The 19369-nt window shown below is 42.6% G+C and overlaps 1 long non-coding RNA gene across 1 annotated transcript; it reads left to right on the top strand.

The window, feature by feature from the left end:
* The first annotated feature begins 455 nt into the window (after positions 1 to 455).
* LOC311616864 lies at positions 456 to 9617 on the top strand. The gene is made up of 3 exons (XR_014794008.1): positions 456 to 556; positions 2574 to 2733; positions 9555 to 9617. It is a non-coding gene; the product is annotated as an uncharacterized lncRNA (long non-coding RNA).
* The last annotated feature ends 9752 nt before the right edge of the window (positions 9618 to 19369 follow it).

Below are 19369 nucleotides of genomic sequence, written 5' to 3' on the forward strand. Positions count from 1 at the left end.
CAGAGCAGCTTTCTTCACCTCACAGACATGCTTTCTAGAATCAAGAACTAACCATGTTGGAGAAAGCAGCCCATCCTCTCCATCTTAAATATCAAATGTAGAACTGAGGTTTTTAAAAGAACATAGCCTAATACACATGCAGTTCTCATTTATTTTTTCATTCAATAAAAATGTACTGAGCACCAGCTATGTGCTGAGCCCTGGGGAGTGGACAGGGTGGGGTGAGTGAGCTAGGGGAGGAAGTCTTTTAGGAATGAAGGGCATGGCCTGGGATTTGGGTATATGCCAACGGGGAGGGGCAATGGGTGGTGTGTTTGATGGCATGAGTGTCCGAGCCAGTGACTTCTAGGGTGAGGGCAGAGGCTGTTGCTTGGAGGTGTCATATCCCGCAGCCGCTGGAATGCTTGTTCTCTATTTCAAGGCTTCTCACACTTCATCAGCCATCAGCATCCCAGGACGGCTTGTTAAAACACAGATTTCTGGGCGCCACTCCCAGGGTTTCTGATTCAGAAGGTCTGGGTGGGGCTTCAGTGTTTGCATCCTAACAAGTTCCCAGGTGAGGCTAAGGTTGCTGGTCCAGGGAACACTCTGAGAACCATTGGTACATAGCATTTGATGACTCTCATTGCTGCTTCTTTATGTGGTTTGTATTTTTTTATTTTTTTTATGTAATGAAAAAATTTTCATCAAGGTCAAAAAAAAATCTGTGTTATGTCCTGGGTTGTAAAAATTATTGCACGGATTAGCTACTTTTTAAAGTTTCTGGTAGGGTTTTCGAAATGTTAGTGTCCCTGGAACAGTTTCATGTCAGTTTTTTAGTTTCCAGCTCCCACAACACAAAGGGAGGTTAAGTTCAAAGCCCACATCTGTCCACATGACAAGCTTGGGCTTTTATTTCTCGCTGGCAACCTCCCCACTTCCCATTTAAGGCCCCTGATTAATGGCGAGCTTCCGTGAGCTTTTGTAGAGTTTTGTCAGCCCCTACTATGAAGTGAATTGTGACCCCCCAAAATTCATATATTAAACCCTACTACTCAGTACCTGAATGTGACTGTATCTGGAGAAAGGGCCTTGAGAGGTAATTAGGGTTAAAGGAGGTGCTATGGGTGGGGCCCTGATCCCATAGGACTGATGTCCCTATAAGAAGAGGAAGAGACACCTGGGATGTGCGTGCAGAGGAATGGCCATGTGAGGGTAGGGGAGGAAGGGGCCATTTGCAAGCCAGGAAGAGAGGCCTCAGGAGGAACTTGACCTTGGACATCTAGCCTCCCCAGCTCTGAGGAAATAAATTTCTCACAAGCTATCCCGTCGGTCTGTGGTGTTTCATTGTGGGAGCCTGTGTAGCCCTTTTTGCTGGCTGGGTCACTCCTCTCTTGGGACTTTTTCTTCTCATCAGCATCTGAAGATGCAGGCTCGACCTCTTATCTCGGGGCACCAGAAACTCATCACTCTGCATCAGAGAGCTCTGGAAACCCAGGGACTGCTTCTCATCAGCTCCTACTCACTCTTCTGGCTTGAGTTCTTTCATTTCTGGCACCTGGAGGTGTCCCATCTTTTTCTGGAAGTTCAGCTCTCCTTTGACATGTTTAAATGTAAGATTTTATTCAGTATTCAGAGTGTCTTTGTAACCAGAGGAATCCAGGCTGCACCAGGTTGCTAAAAGTTCAACATTACGTTCTAAAATTCATTTAACATTTTCTTGCATCCAGTTTGATTCACATTTCTCCGATGGTTTTCATACAATGGTCTCTTAAAAATATATATATATATGTGTGTGTATATATATATATATATATATATATATATATATATGTATATATGTGTGTGTGTGTGTGTGTGTGTGTGTGTGTGTATATATATATATATATATAAATTGATTTATTATTATTATTATTATTGATTTTTTTTACAGAGAGAAAGGGAGAGGGGTAGAGAGATAGAAACATCAATGAGAGAGAAACATTCATCAGATGCCTCTTGCACATCCCCTACTGGGGATGTGCCCGCAACCAAGGAACATGCCCTTTACTGGAATTGAACCTGGGACTCTTCAGTCCACAGACGAATGCTCTATCCACAGGCGAATGCTCTATCCCAAACCAGTCAGGGCCATATGACAGTCTTATCACCCTCAGGTTACAGACAAAAAGCTACAGGTCAGAGAGTTTCATCGGCTTTCCCAGAGTTGCCTAGCTCACAAATAATGGAACTTGTCCTGAAACAGACCAGTGCTCCCTGGCACCTAGTATAGCCGAAGTGCAATTGAGCCTTTCTATAAAGTATGGGTGATATTCTAGCTCTCCAGGATAGAGCTTTATTTTTAAAAGCCATCGTATATGCTTGAAAACTCTCCAAATTTCAGAAAATACTGCTAAAGTTCTTCTAAGTAAAGCTGTGAGATGCTGTCAGAAACATCCACATATGAGTGTTTCTCTTCTGTAACTAAAAGCATCTTTTGAGAATCTGAGAAAAATGTTCTCTTCCACACCATCCTTGCCATCCATCCTAAGGGACAGATTTTCATCTCTGTTTATGCTTGAAATTCAGCAGAAATTCTCTCTGTTTTCTTCTAGTACGTTCTGGTGCCAACACTCAAAGGATTCTCCTCTTTAGGATATAATGTTGGAGCCCTCCAGAGTGCAATGTGTATTATTGTAGAATGGAGAATACTGCAATATAACTTATTCATTGGGATACAGATTCTAGGTGCTCAACCTAGAAAAAGGCTACAAGGTGAGTTTTCTTCTCATACCCACAGGCTTGGGTATAACCTGGGTCCTTTCTGGAGAGGAACTTTTCCACATTAAGACAACATTCTCTTTTGACTAGCTTGCTCCTTGCTGCTCTGCATTCTGTAATTAGGATCTTTTGATCTATCTTCATCCCTCACCCCCAACCCAGGTCAAGTAAACTGCACACTATCCTTCCATCCAAGAACTCTAGAAGGATTCTCTAGTTTCGTTTAGACCCTTTCAATTTCTGCCCTGGTTCATCCCATTTCCATTCATCTCCAGCTTTTTTTGTCATAATCTCAAAAAAGACAAAAAAAGAAAGAAAAAAAAAAAAGAAAAAAAAAGACTTCAGACACTGCCTTTCCTGAGACTCATGTCCTGGCTGGTCTTGAGAGAGCAGCAACGGATTTGCTTTTGATTCCTGTAGCTGTACTGTTTCTTCACGTCGGCTGCCGGACACTTGTGGCCCAGCTTTTGCCATGTACTGGACCTTATCACATAGCTTTTGTGTAATAAAGTTACAGACTTCTTCCTACTGTTTCCTACCCTCACACAATTCAGTTCTTATTCCCTTGCCAGCCTTTTTTCATGCTGTCAGAAAGAATTGTCAGACTGGTAGGCAAAATGTTTCCCATCAAAAGCTTTCCTTAATGAATAGCAAAGGTCATTAGATTTTGTTTTGCTTATTTTTTAAAATATAGGATATTATTATTTATTTATTTTTAATCTAAGTAATAAATTGGCATACAAAATTATATTAATTTCAGGTGTTTAATATAGTGACTTGATATTTATATACCTTATGATGTGATTATCACACTAAGTCTAATAACCATCTACCACCATGCAAAGTTATCAAAATATTGATTATATTCCCCTTCACCTTTTTCACCCATCCTTATCCCTCTTTGGCAACCATCACTTTGATCTCTGAACTTATGAGTCTGTTTTGGTTTTAGATTCCACATATAAGTGAAATCATATGCTTTATTTCACTTAGCATAATTCTCTCTAGGTCCATTCATGTTGTAAAAAATGACAAGATTTTATTTTTTATGGCTGAGTAATATTCCTGTGTGTGTGTGTGTGTGTGTGTGTGTGTGTGTGTGACATCTTTTTTATCCACTTATCTATTGATGGATACCTGGATTGCTTCCATATGGTGGGGGTTGTGAATAATGCTACAATGAACATAAGGGTGCATATATCTTTTCAAATTAGTGTTTTATTTTCTTCAGATAAATATCCAGAAGTGTATTTTGCTTGGTAGTTCTATTTCTGTTTTTTGTTTGTTTGTTTTGTGGGTCTTTCTTTTTTTAGGAATCTCCATACTGTTTCCCATAGTGGCAAATCAAGTTATAATCCTACCTACTGTGCATGAGGCTTCCCTTTTCTTCACATCCACACCAATAGTTGTCATTCATTGACATTCTGATGATAGTCATTCTGACAAGTGTGAACTAGTATCTCATTGTGGTTTTGATTTGCATCCCTCTGATGATTAGCTGAACATCTTTCATATATCTGGTAGCCATCTGTGTCTTTGTTGGAGAAATATCTATTAGATACATCACTTGTGAATATCTTCTCCCATTCTGTGGGTTGCTTTTTTGTTTTGTTGATGGTTATCTTTGCTATGCAGATAATTTTTTGTTTGATGGAGTCTAACTTGTTTATTTTTTACTTTTGTTTTTCTTACTAGAGAGAACATTTCCAAAAAAAGATGTCACTAAAACTGATGTAAAAGAGGTTACCACATATGTTTTCTTATAGAAATCTTATGGTTTCAGGCCTTACATCTAAGTATTTAATCCATTTTGAGTTTATTTTAGTATATGGAGTGAGAGAGTGGTTCAGTTTCAATTTTTTTGAATATATCTGTCCAGTTTTCCCAACACTACTTATTGAAGAGACTGTCAATTTTCCATTGTATATTCTTGCCTCCTTTGTTGTGATTAACTGACTATATTCTGGGCTCTCCATTATGTTCCATTGACCTATCTATCTATTTTTATGCCAGTACAATATTATTTTTATTATTATGACTTGTAATATAGTTTGAAATCAGAGAGCATTGATATCTGTCTTAAGATTGCTTTGTCTATTTGTGGTCTTTTGTGGTTTGAGTAAATTTTAGGATTTTTTTCTATTTCTGAGAAGAATGGCATTAATATTTTAATAGGGATTTTATTAAATCTATATATTTCTTCAGGTAATATGGACATTTAAAATGTTTTTATTGATTTTTAGAGAGAGAGAGAGAGAGAGAGAGAGAGAGACATTGATTGGTTGCCTCCAGACTGGGGACCAATCCTCAACCTGAATATATACCCTGACTGGGAATCAAACCAGTGACCTGTTGGTACCTGGACAACACTCAACCAACTGAGCCACACTGGCCAGAGCAGTTTGTAGGGACATTTTGACTATACGAATCCTTCCAATTCATGAGCATGATATGGCCTTCCATTAATTTATGTCTTCTTCCATTTCTTTCTTCAATGGACTTAATTTTTAAAGTATTTTTTTTTTTACTTTCATTAAGTAATATACAAATTTGTTATTAAAAACAACTTGTTAATTAGGAATTGTTAATGAGTATGAAGTTTCAGTTTTGCAAAATGAGAAAGTTCTGGAGATTAGTTGCCAACAATGTGAATATACTTAACACTACTAAACTGTTCACTTAAAAATGGTTAAGATGGTAAATTTTTTTTTAATCCTCACCCAAGGATACTTTTCCCATTGATTTTTAGAGAGAATGTAAGGAAAAGAGACACACAGAGAGATATACTGATGTGAAAAGGACACATGGATTTGTTGCCTCCCGCACATGCCCTGAGCAGGGCAGGGAATCAAACCTGCAAGTGAGGTACCTGTCCTTGACTGGAATTTAACCCAGGACTCTTCATTCCAAGGGCAGATGCTCTAACCACTGAGAAACCGGCTGTGGCAGGATGGTAACTTTATGTTCTGTGCATTTTGCCACAATGAAAAGAAAACTTCAAACAACTTGTCTTAAATTGTATACAGTTTTTCTGTAAAACATTTGAGCTGTCCTTGCCCTGGCCATGTGGCTCAGTTGGTTGGAGCATTGTCCCATACACCGAATGGCTGCAGGCTTGATTCCTGATCAGGGTACATACCTAGGTTGTGAGTTCAGCCCCCCGTTGGGGTGTATATAGAAGGCAACCATTTAATGTTTTCTCTCACATTGATGTTTCTCTGTCTGAAAATCAACAAACATCTTCGGGTGAGGATAAAAAAGAAAAGAAATTTTGGAATGCCCACATCCCTTTTCTAAAAAAACTACTTACAGTTGTGAGTACGCAAAACACAGAGTTTATTTTTGTATTACTATTTATGTGGTACTAGTAACCTTGCTTACCAGTCCATGTGCCAGTAGATCTCTGCAGGGGCCCGGCTGCTCAGCGCCCACTGCCCAGAGGCTTTCTAAGGTCAGAGGCCCATCTGTGGCTGGGTGCAGAACGCTTGCCTCATTGCCATGGCAACAAAGCAAGCATTCCTCCAGGCCCCTCATGCTGCCCACTCTCAGCAGCCGCTGCCCCCCAGGGCTGGAGGGACTCTGGCGGGGCTGAGAGGACTGGGCGCTGCTATCTTGTGGCTATAGGCACCGCCATATGTGTGATGGAGTGACGGTTAATTTGCATGTTACCCTTTTATTAGATAGGATTATATTCCTTTCCACATGAACAACTGTAAACCTACTTTTGCCCTACTCTGCATATGGCAGCTACGTTTCCACCATTCCATGGGTCCATCTGATGATGATACACAACATTCACATTTGCTTCTGTGTGTGTAAGTAGCTTTCATGGCCACAGAGCTACCACTGCAGTTATGTATCTAAGGCTACAGGGTTCTTCCTGCGTTTGTATGGTGCTGCTTCTTTCTCAGCTTTCAGGGCCTCCAAGGGGCCCTGTGCAGCCAGATGTGGATGCTCAGGCTGACAGCTCCTCCCTGCTCCTCATTGCCAGGATTACCCATCACGGTAGCATCCCCGTATGAGTTCTCAGGCACAGGCTATGCTGTGGATAATCAGGGCAAAGAAGTTTGTGTCTTTGGAGTAATGTCCTCTGGCTCTGTTTTCTTCGAATGTATTAAATATGAGAAAACAAGGTGGAGGTCAAAGACGACGTGGTCCTGTCAGCACAAGAGGCATTTCTCCACAAAACTGTGCTGAAAGCATCCTGCTGACAAGAAATCATGGGGAGATTATCAAGCAGCTCTGAGGCGCGGTCTCTTTCAGGGAAAAGATGCTGCTTGCACCTGCCGCACGCCCTTCTGTAAGCACCGCTGGCTTCCCGGATGCTCTCGTGCTAGCCGCACACACCGCCAGCTTTCCTCATGCCAGGAACCTGTTTAATTGTCTACCATGACTTAAAGGTTCTTGGGAGATTCGGGTGATTATTTCAAACAGCAGGGGTTTCTTATAAAGTGGCTGGGGGATCCAAAACTCAGAAACACAACAACACTTGGGTTATGTTTGAAGTGCATCTATTTTTGTTTTCTGTCTCAGACCAACATGCTCTTGGCAAAGTCTGTCCCTGAAATGATGAATATCTTAAGTCACGGTGTCCAAAACAAGGCAGGGGGCCCAGAACACTAGGAAGTAAAAAGCAGGAAACAGAAATCCAAATGTGAATATTTGCCTGTGATCACCTGGATGAGTGAAGCCTTGGACAAAATTATACTTTCCTCAGATAGAAAAAAAAAAAAAAGGCCAGGTATTTGTTGGGAACTGCTTACCTCACAGCAGTGCTTGGCTCCAACAGCAGCTTTGCAAACGCATGAGAACGTACAGCGGTTTCTGCATCTGCAAATTAAATGCTCCTGGAGGATTTTCTAAACACAGCAAAAACATCATTTGAATTATTGCTATGAAAAAATTTGGCTTCTCAGATGGACTTTAAATATCTATTAGCTTCCCAGGATTCCTCGGCTTTCCATTCCAACTTATGTGCATTGGAGAGGAAACCAGCAGGTGAAGCCATTGTATGCATCATGTATTTTTACACATTCTCTTTAAAAAGAAAAAAAAACCAAAACATACGTTTTTATTGATTTTAGAGAGAGGATGGAAGAGGGAGAGAGAGAAACATCAGTGATGAGAGTGAATCATTGATTGGCTACCTCCTGCACACACTCACTGAAGATGGAGCCTGAAATCCAGGCATGTGCCCTGACCCAGAATCAAACTGTGGCCACCTAGTTCCTAGGTCAATGCTCAACCACTGAGCCACGCTGGCCAGGCTACACAAACTCTTTGAACCTATTTGGTGAGTCCTGGTTTTTGTGTTTCTGCTCATTTTCTTGCCTCACCTTGAGAAGTTCTAGCACCTAGATATCTTTGAATTGCCAGCCACTTTGGACCCCTGAAACTAGTTTTTAAGCTCTCATGTTTTAGGGTTTTCCTGTCTTTATTTATATATTTTTTTAATAAGTAGTTCTTGATCCATTCTGTGCCTTTGGGTATTAAAAGCAGATAATACTGAAAGTACATCATATTGTGCCGGGCACACCTTAGACTTTTAAGCCAGTGACTCATTCAGTCCTGCTACAGTTCCTGCCCTTATCCTGCAGAAAAGGAGCAGAGGCCCCGGTGGCTAAGGCATGGCCCAGTGTTTTCCGTGAGTGGAAGAGCTGGGCAGGACCCAGGCCTCACCCTCATCCCACACACAGGCCTGTCAGTGTTGTGCTGGGGAAGTTTAACAACCGGTTCTCAACCAAACAAAAAGAGAATCCTTATGGCTAGCAGCCCTCACCAGCATCCATGGCTCATTGCTCTCTGGCTGACTTCAAGCTGCCAGTGGGAGCTCACCTGGCTCCCAAACTTCTGATTATGGAATCATCGGCTCTCAGGAGCCGGCTCTGCATCACATCTTCCTGTTTGCACCAGCAACACCTGAGGGACAGTCTGCGTGCTGGGTGCAGCCACCATGACAAACAGTCCCACAACTGGACATCCAGGGAGACTTTCCAGGGAGAACTGGCTGCTTTGGTGCTGTTACTGACCCTGGAGCCTCTCCCTTCGGGACCTTGATGCTGGGCCCAGAGTCAGGAGCGGGTGGGCGGCACCTTGTGAGGCCAGGTGGAGGAGGACGGGCAGCTTGCTCAGATGAGCACACAGGAAAATGAATGGAACCTCCTTGGAGGAAGGGTGGGTCCATCCCTCCTTCTCTAGGTGAGGACCGGGGCTCAGTGGGAGTAACCTAAGGAATTGGCTTTACGAGTATTTTTAGGGAGGTGTATGAATACACCTTTCCCCTCCAGGCTGATTTTCATTTATACCTGACCTTGGCTCACTGGCCTTGAACTATGAGAGAGGCCCACAGCAGGAAGCAAGGAGGGCCTCTTAGATCAAGGCTCCATGAAGGACAACAGGACTGACCAGTTTCCTTACTTCGGTCAAGGCTTTGACTTTGATTCTTTGGGGATTGACCTTGAGGCACTCACATTGCATCTCAGTACAGCTTCCCTGGAACCTCTGGACGGGACTGTGATGTTGGCTGATGTCCACAAGATCTTTAGAAATAGCCCACATCAACACAAAGGGAATTGGCCCCTGAGTTTTCTGTGGGCAGGGAATGGCTATTTCTTGTGGCAGCTTCTGTGAAGCCTACGAGGTCCTTGCTGCACAGAGAGGGAATTTGGGCTGAAACACGCGAGAAAACAGAATTGGCTTTAAAATAGTTTATGGTGATTGTGCTTCATTTGTTTGTTTTGGGGATGTTTTTGGCAAAGGGGAAATCGTCCTTGTGTTCTATCCTTATTTCTGATTTCGTGTTGTATGGCTTACAGGGCCGCATTGCAGCTCTGCTCTCTGGATCCCAGGCTTGGTTTCCACTGAGAGAAAAACCTCCACCGGCTTCCTGTGACACGAGGGCCAAGAACTGAGGTGAGGGTGTGCGTGGGGTGGGCGGGGCCTCACGGCAGTGCAGGCCAGGGAGGCAGGAAGCCACCCTCTTCATCATTCCTTCTGCGCCTCTACCTGGCTTCATCCCAGCAGCTGGGCACTTTCATCACTGCTGCGGAGGCCCGGTGGGCTTCTTAACCTCTCCCACTCCAGAGGGTTCTCTCTGAGCCCTGGACACAATGATGAATGGCCCTGTGAGCCAACCTACAAGACTGGGGAGACAAATATGCCTCATTCAGGGGAAACAAGCCCCAGGACATACAGTATTTGGGACAAATGAGATGGCCAGTGAGCTATTTCATTGGGTATTTATGAGCTTATTCTTTATTGGAGGACTTCATTTGGTATTTATGTACATATATACTTATATGTATATACCTATTTTAATATAGATACACACTTTATTTTAAAAAACACACGAGAAGAAAGCACTAATACTAGAATATTACTCAGGGATAGCTTTTCTTATATTATTTTTCTTATCACAAAAGGTGAAGACTTAGATAAAAGTAGGTATAAGCACAAAAAAAAATAATCTGTGTTTCTTTAATTACACAAGTAAACTGCATTTAACAATTTGGTATATACCTTCCCAGTTATTTGTTGACGCATGCAGGGCCATTTATTTAAGCAATTAGGGTTATATTGTGTACATAGTATTACAGTCACTTTTATAAGCTTAATATGCTGTGAGGTTTAAAGAGGATACTTTATTATTTTTTAATTTAAATACACTATTCAGTAGTATCCACTAAATAAATGTTAGCCATTATAGTCATTATTTTCTTTCTATATCAAATATCATCACTTATTCTATTTCTAGTTCTAAGCAATCCTATAATGAATATTATTATGGATAAAACTTTTCACACAGCCATTACAACTTTTTTTATTATAGTTCCTGGGAGGAGGATTGCTGAGTCAAAAGGTATTCAGTTATTCTTTAGTCAACTCTTTTTAAAAATATATACACATTTTTATTGATTTCAGAGAGGGAAAGAGAGACAGAAGCATCAACGATGAGAGGGAATCATTGATCAGCTGCCTCCTGCATGGCCCCACATTGGGGTTTGAACCTGCAACCCAGGCATGTGCCCTTGGCTGGAATTGAACGTGGGACCCTTCGGTCCACAGGCCGATGCTCTATCCACTGAGCCAAACCAGCCAGGCGAAACGACTCTTTATTGGGCCTTCACTGTTTCTCAGCAACTATCTTAGGCCCCAGAAATAACCAGGAGGAGAACAAGACACACCTGGTGCCTGCTCTAATGAAGCTAATGTGACAGGGAGAGAAAACAATCTCACAGTTACAATGAACTCAAAGAAAAGCAAATTTGGCTAATAAACTATAGAAAAGATATTTAACCTCGCTAGTAGAAAGGAAAATACAAATTCAAATAACAATATGATGCCACCTTATACTCATTCAATTGACAAACCAACAAACACCAACGGCCAGTTAGGATGGAGAAGAGATGGGTGTTTGTGGATTCATATTATTGGCTGAAATGTGAATTATTGTTACAGCCTTTTAGAAAAGTAGTCTGGCTACATCTATAAAAAATAAAATGCATGCCCTAGCCAGCTTGGCTCAGTTGATAAAGCATCAACTTGCAGACTGAAGGGTTTGATTCCAGCCAAGGGCACATGCTTGGGTTGCTGGCTCGATCCCCAGTGGGGAGCATGCAGGAGGCAGTTGATCAATAATTCTCTCTCATCATTGATGTTTCTATTTCTCTTTTTCTCCTCTCTTCCTCTCTGAAATCAATAAAGAAATATATTTAAAAATGAAAAAATAAAATGCACAAAAGAAGAACATAATTTTGAAAGCCATATTAAACAGTGAACTACAAAATATAAAATAAAATGCACATACACTTTAACTCAGCCCTTCAGGGAACTTATCCTTAGAGATAGTATTTAAGAGCATGCATTTGAAGGGGATCAGAATATGCCACCCCAAAATATGACACTTGGGCTTGAGGAAGTCATAGGAAGAACTCTGCCCTCCCCTTTTCTGCCTTGTATCAGGGCATACATTTCCCTTTATAAAGGCACCCCTCCCCCCATTGCAGGGAGAAGAGAACTGGAGACCGCAATGGAGTCCACACAGTCCACCTTACTAAGATAATCACTGTCTTTTATTAATTTCTCCTATATACTTATCTTCCTACAATCTACCACCCCTAAAAGCCAAAACCCCCTTCATCTATCTTGTCATTTACCACCCCCTTGTTAAAAAGGTATGTAAGCTGAAACCTGTTTGGCTCAGTGGATAGAGCGTCGGCCTGCGAACTGAAGGGTCCCAGGTGCGATTCCGGCCAAGGGCATGTACCTTGGTTGTGGGCACATCCCCAGTAGGGAGTGTGCAAGAAGAGGCAGGTGATTGGTGATTCTCTCTCATCGATGTTTCTAGCTCTCTATCCCTCTCTCTTCCTCTCTGTAAAAAAATCAATAAAAATATATTTTTAAAAAATTATAAAAAAATAAAAAGTTATGTAAGCCCTGGGACCTAACCACCTCTTTGGGTTTTCCCTTCTTTATTGTGAAACTCCTGTGTGCATGTGTAATAAACTTCCTTCTCCTGTTAATTTGTCTTTTATCAGTTTCATGTGCAGGCCCTAGGAACTGAACCTGAGGGTAGAGGGAAAGGTTTTATTCTTTTTCTCCTCTACACTTTCAATAGTATCTATTACAATGCTGCACATAGTTGCAAAGAACTGAAAACAAAGAGATAAAAAAAAGAATTATATGCCCAGATGGCGTGGCTCAGTGGTTGATTGTAGAACTATGGACCAGGAGGTCATGGTTCGATTCCTCAGGGCACATGCCTGGGTTTCCAACTCCATCTCCAGTGTGGGGCGTGCAGGAGGAAGCCAATCATGATTCTCTCTCATCATTGATGTTTCTCTTTCTCTCCCTCTCCCTTCCTTTCTGAAATTAAAAAAATAGATTTTTAAACATATTTTTAAAATGGAAATTTTTATGCATTAATCATTTCTCATATGACATTATTTCATATTAGAGGCCCTGTGCATGGATTTGTGCATGGATGGGGTCCCCCAGCGTAGCCTGTGCCCTCTCACAATCTGGGACTGCTCAGGGGATGCAGACTGCCAGTTTTGGCCCAATCCCTGTAGGTCAGGCTGAGGGATCCCACTGGTGAATGAATCTGTGCACTGGGCCTCTAGTATACATATAAAATCTTTGGTTAATTTCTCCCTGCCCTCCTCCTCTCCCCTTCTCTCTGAGATTCATCAGTCTGTTCCATGTTTCCATGCCTTGGCATTGAGCTTCTGAGCTTCTGTCCACCCCCCCCCCCCCCCCCCGGTGGTAAGTGCACGTCATAGCTACTGGTTGAATGGTTGAGAGGTCGAACAGTCAAATGGTCACTTAGGCCATATATATAGATATGTGAAGAAGGAGGAGAAAAATGTTTTAGAGTAATAAAAAGGAATGATTCTCCTTCGGTGACAAACAAGCAGAAAACTCTTATACTAGGGGCCCAGTGCACAAATTTGTGTACTTTGAAAGGAACTGTGGGCCTCCAGGCTGCAGTGGGCACTTGGGTGGGTTTCAGCCCATCCTCCACACCCCTGCCCAGCCCTAATTGCCCCTTGGTAGCAAGGGGAGGTGGAAAAGCCCTCAGAGGTGATCAGGGCTGGCAGACACCACTCACACCTGCTGATGGTACTGAGTAATTGGAACTGGTGCTGGGTGCAGGCAGCATGTGTGAGTGTGAGCGGGGCCAGCACCAGCAGCAGGTGCAAGTTCTGGGTGGGACCATGGTGCGGGAGAGCAAAGAATTTTCAGTAACCACCTGAGGCTCACCCTCATGACAGTGACCAGCACCCCACCGTGGTCTGGTGCCCCTGCTCACTTGCTCCACCATCCTGCCACAGCTGACACCTGCCATGTTCCAAGCTCTGCTACCTGCTACCAACACCCACCATGTTTAGCATGTGTTCCCTGGTGGTCAGTGAACGTCATAGCAACTGGTTGTTCGGTTGTTCCACAATTCAGCCTATTTGCATATTAGAGTTATATATATGATAAGGAGAAATGTGTGTGCAGATACTTAGCATAATATTAATGCTGGTTACTGTTAGGAGATGGGATTGGATAGATGGTTAGCTTCTTTCTCTTATGCCTCATTGTGTTACTTCTGTAAAGTTTCAAGTAAAAAGAATTTTAACATTTTGCAGTTTAATACTAATAAAATAGCACAGAGAAGATTGAGAGTGTTCCAGGAGCTTAACTTTGATACGTATTACCCATCTGAAGGGTAATAGGCCAGATCCTTGTCCAGGAATAAGGAGGCCATAATGGGCGTGTGTAATAAGTGACCATAACTACTGCTCATCATTTGTAGACTGTGAGATATTATTTACTTCATCTATTGCCAGTTTTGGGGGGTTATTGTAGTTGAAACAATTCTAGCAGAGCCACAGATTTATAACATCATATGTAGAGCCGAAAGGGGGTCAGCTTTCAGCTCTGGAACATTCCACCCTCTGATCCTCAAGTCCTTCATCTGTATGGTGGGCACCTTCCCTTAACCCAGGCTGCAGAGTTCTCAGCAGGCCCTCATGAGGTAAAATACTCGAAAATGCCTAGCAGAAGACCCAACACAAGGTAAACCCTCCAACCTGTTCATTGGTCTGGATCTGCCCACCGGGCCTCACAGAGCTGTCATAAAGAACAAAGGGGAACAGATGTGAGGGTGCCCTGAAAAGTGTGAGGCGTGACACAAAAGTGAGGGAATAAGAAAGGCAGCGAGAGTGCCCGTGTGAGAACCCAGGGGCCTTGGCATGCACCTCCATTCTTGGATAAGCCCTTTGCATATTATCACAGCAAAAGGTCTCACCAAGTTCAAGAAATGGGTTACTCATCTCACGGCCAGGAGACTAAGGAACTGGGTGGGTGAAGTGCTCCAAAAGAATGTCTGGCACAGACTCCTCATTTCCAGAACTTTCCAGCGTTGGCAGGTGTGAGATTGTGCAGTCACCGAGAGCCTTGCCAAGGAGATTCAGTGTTAACTGCCGAACACGGGGGAAAGTCCCTCAGTGGGCTATGTGTGCTGTTAAAGGCGAGTCGCAGAAGAGGGTACAATCAATATCAGTTCCAGAAACACTTTGCAGGCATTGAGACTTGGCCAATTAGACTCCGAGTGTTTGGCCAGCTCTGAAGTGTGGGGAGAAAAGTGATGAGACAACGCTTGTCTCTGAGCATTCCTTTTAGGATGTTCTGTGTGTACCAAGTGTCTCCCAGCACAAGGTGAAAATGTTTGAAAAGAAAAGGAAAGGAAACAAAGTACTCATTTATATTCATGAAAATGAAACCTTAGAGTATTACCTCTTTCCCCTTGTATCCACCAAAAACACAGTAAGCGTTAGAGCTTTTGTCAAATCCAGCTGTAATTATGCTGCGCAATTTTGGTTGTTACATGCTTTGACCTTGAGGTAGAAATCTGCAAACAATTTCCAGTCCCAGGTCTTCTGAGAGAAGAAATGGAGCTCCTGTGATGGCTGGGCTCACCCACATGTACACCAGCTATGGAATGCGAATGAGGCCAGGGCACCCTTGGTCTGTAGGTAGGTCAAAGTCAAAGGTCAAAGGTCAAAGACTGAGGCTGTGGCGAAAACACATGCAGTGTGCTTTGGTTTTGTGTTCTGAGGTAAAAGTCTTGTGCTGCTCAGCCTCATTACTTACTCCCCTTTAATCCTCCCCTTCCTTGCTTGATGACCTAATCAAGTGAGGTCATGGTGGAACTTCTGGTAAATAAGTGACCTTACCCCAATCCCCTGCTGTTCGCACCTCCCGCAGTCAGCAGAGGTAGCTGTAGTCACTCATTAACCTTTTAGTGCTGGCTGTTCCGTTGGCCACAAACACAAGGCTTTGGTGTAGAAACAGCAGCCACCAATCACAGCTCAATAGTTTCCTGGGTTTGTGTGAACAAATAGTCACACAGAAATCGAGGGGACTGAGTATTTAATCGCTTTAAAAATCTTCAGGCTCACAATTGCTATAGGTAAGAAAGCTCCTTTGTGTGATTCTCGGTCTGCTTTTGCTGCTGTTTAGGAGGGCATGCAGCTTCACTCCTCCAGGCCTCCTTTTTTTCATACAAAAAAAAAAAGGTAGAGATTGAATTAGAAAATTTTATGGCTCTTAAAAAACTCTAGGATTCCATGCCTTGGATAACAGGTTAGGATCACCAGATCTAGCAATATTTGAGACATACTTATTCTAAAAAAGCAGTCGTTGTTTATCTGAAATTTAACTTTAACTGGGTGTTCTTTCTTGTATCTGGCAATCCTACAACAGTTAAATGTTGGGAGGAGAGCAGATAGCCCTGGCTCTGCCCTCACTGGGAGCCAAGGCAGGGCGAGAAGAAAGGCCTGTGAGGATGGTCTTCCCTCCCCTTTCATGGCTCTCGCCGGCCAGGAAAGGGCCTCACGTCCCAGGCTGCTCTTCTCTGAGCAGGGACACGGCAAACTCAATCCTCTTCAGCTCTTTTTGGTCAGAAAAGCTCAAACATATTTGATTTGGCCTCATTTCCAATCGGCATTAAAACAAAACAAAACTCCCTTTCACTACAAGGAGGTAATTCTTCTTCTTCCATGGGATTAAATTCTAACACATGGCCCAGGAGGTAGGTTTCTCCTCAGCAAAAACTCTGGGGCATTGTGTTCAGGAGAATAAAATTTGCTCTATGAGGGTTGCAGATTCAACATTCCGTGAACATAAGATGCCTCTGACTCAAGAATCAGGACTTTACCTTCACAAGCAATGGGGGGGAAATCACTTCTGTACAGCATTTGATAGCTTATACATTTTTTTTTTTCTTACGGTGTTTGATTTAATTTTTACAAATAACCCAACAAAACAGTTTTTGTATTCGTTACATTTTATGAGTGAGAAGTTTGTCCTGGACCTGTTATTTCTTACCCCGTTTCCCCAGCTAGGAAACAGTGGCATGCGCCAATCCCCCAGCGAGTCAGGAGAAGAACCAGCTTCTTAACACAGTTTCAGTGCTCTCTACTCGGCTGCCCCGCTATGTGAGGACTCTCTTCCAGAACAGTCCTGCAAAGGGTTTAGAAAGGAAGCCCCAATGCCTCTCCAGCTTTGGCAGAATGGTAACATCTGAGTCTCTGCTCAGTCTCCTTTTGGCTCTCTCACTCTCCAGGCCTCTCCAGCAGCCACAGCACAGGCTTTGAGAGCCGGCTGGTGAGAGCCAACCAGTCTGATTCGCCTTATTTCAACAGAGCAGGAGACTGCGGCACAGATTGGTGAAATTAGAGCCTAGACATTCAGGCAAGCCACTGCTGGCTTCCTCTCCCTCCAGTGAGGAGGCTGGCTGCGCTCTGACCTGGGGGCTGGCTGGGAAATGCTGGGGAAAGCTGGGTCAGAGTAGGTGACAAAGAGCACTCCCCTCCTTAGTAGTGGCTTAAGAAAAACAACACACACTCCCCTTTCTCTCTTCTGATGCTGATATGGGAACCTGCCCTGTGTGTGTTTGATTGGAGACTAGTAATAAACTCAATTGCCAGTGGTCAAATTCACTTCTCTGGATGGATAGACTAGACTGGGTTCCAGGGGTTGTTTGTGCCAGAAAACTGGAAAATTGACCAGGATTCTTACTGTACAAGCTTTGCCACACGTCTCTGAAAAAAGACCAGCTAATGTTAGGGTTGTGAATACTAATGTTACCTGGACAGCCCCAAATGTTTTCCTGTTGCATTTGAAAATATGTCTACTGATTTGATATCTTAATTAATTTGTATTTATTTGTGTAGCTCCTAGAAAGTAAATCACTTGCATCCCCTGTATTCTAGGTGAATATCATTTGTATTTATTCATCTATAGTTTTTATGTATTTATATATTTTGATCATTAAGAGGAAGAAGAATAAAACCTACGGAACACACATTGGACCGATGACTTTAAGATAATTCGTCCTCGCTGAGATCATGGGTAACTTTAGTTTCTTCTTTCATTCTCATAAATATAAAATGTCTTTAAAAAGAAAAAGTAAAATAAAAAAGATTATAACAGAAAGAAAACCTTCATTGCCCAGACCTACACCCAAAAACCTATCTCCCCAACTGCGTGACAGTCTCATCTCTTTTGAGCTGTTGACAAACAGCACACATTTCCATAATTGAGATAATTAAGGGCAGTGCCAGGTACTGTTATCATACAGTCTCTGCAGTTCAGGGACTGCCAATTTCTGCTCCTTCCTAACAGCCTGAAGGCATGGAGATTAACACCTACAGAGTGTGGTGGCTCGAATATAGATGAGGAGAGAGAGACAGGCTGCTTGCTGCCTTTGATTAAAACATTAGAAGAATAATTATTACAATAGTGAAATGGCTTCAGCCTTCTGTTAAGATTTTGTTTCTCCTCCAGTTTACCATGTATCCCTGAAACTTTTTTTTTTCTACTTCTCCATATGGCAAATTACTGTCATTGACAATCTTATACTTCAAGTTGAGAACATTTTGTGTGGATTGATTTAGTGGTCCCCAAGACGGGGTAATTTTCATTGTTGCCGAGGAGAGGAGAATATTACTTCTGGAGGCCCAGCAGGCATTTTATTAAACAATTGTACCAGCTGGAAACAAATTATTGCCTTTATTCGAAACTACCATTTAGAAGTCGAATGCTTTCATTTCAGTGGGAAGTAAGTGTTGGGACCAGCTAGGGTTCTCAAATTGGTGGATTTCTTAGCAGGCCAACCTAAACCGAAATCTTGTGGCTGTTGGCTGCTGTTTTTACACCATGGCTGTGATTGCTTTTAACTTAGAAACTGGTTCCACTGTCACTGTTTTCTCTGTGTAAGGCTCTGAAATATTTATGAAGGCATAGAGGAAGGGAGACACACATATTGGGCACAATCCAAATGTAATATTAATGTACCTCTTCTTCAGCTCTGATTCCTACAAAACTGTGACATGTACACAATTGCCGAAGCCTCTGGGTCCCACCATGCTATGGAACAAGAGATGGGCACCATGTTTTGCAAAGGATGAAGAAATGTTGGCCATTATTCTAAAGGTTGAGTGATCCAGAACGTGGGTCTGTTCTTTGGGTGGTGGCGGGGGGGGGGGGCGGCAAGAGGGGAGAGACGTGTTCTGCTGAAAGTAGCACAGGGCATGTTATCAGCTAATATTTCCATTTTGTATGTTTAGTGGGAAAATAGAATCTATCAAGACAGTGTAATTTAGAAGGGTGGAGAGAGCCACATAATTTCCAGGGCAGAGAAATGAGTGCTCTTCAGTGCATTTTTGGTGGAACTGATCTGTTTTGGCTGTAATTTCCAGCTTCCTTTTTTTTCTTCTTCTTTTTTTTTCTATGCATAGTCTTTTTTCTTTTTTTTTTTTCTTTCTTTTTTCTGTTTATAATGGAAAACTACAGCACAAGGCCCTGAAAGTTGAGAAAGTGGCCACTGAGAAATTGCTTATTGCTTTCTTACCTGTTTATTAGCAGAATTAAATGCCTTCCTGTCAGAAATGTAATTAAATTGGGATTATTCAAATCCTGGGGGGAATATACATTTTGGCCATTTCATTTCTTTAAAATGTGCTGTATCTTTTTTTTCAAGAATTGATTTTAGAGAGAAGAAGGGAGATGGGAGAGAGAGAGAGAGAGAGAGAGAGAGAGAGAGAGAGAGAGAGAGAGAGAGAGGTGAGAGAGAAAC

Source organism: Pipistrellus hanaki, assembly GCF_964339955.1.
Source record: "Pipistrellus hanaki genome assembly, chromosome: 2".
Taxonomy (NCBI): Eukaryota; Metazoa; Chordata; class Mammalia; order Chiroptera; family Vespertilionidae; genus Pipistrellus; species Pipistrellus hanaki.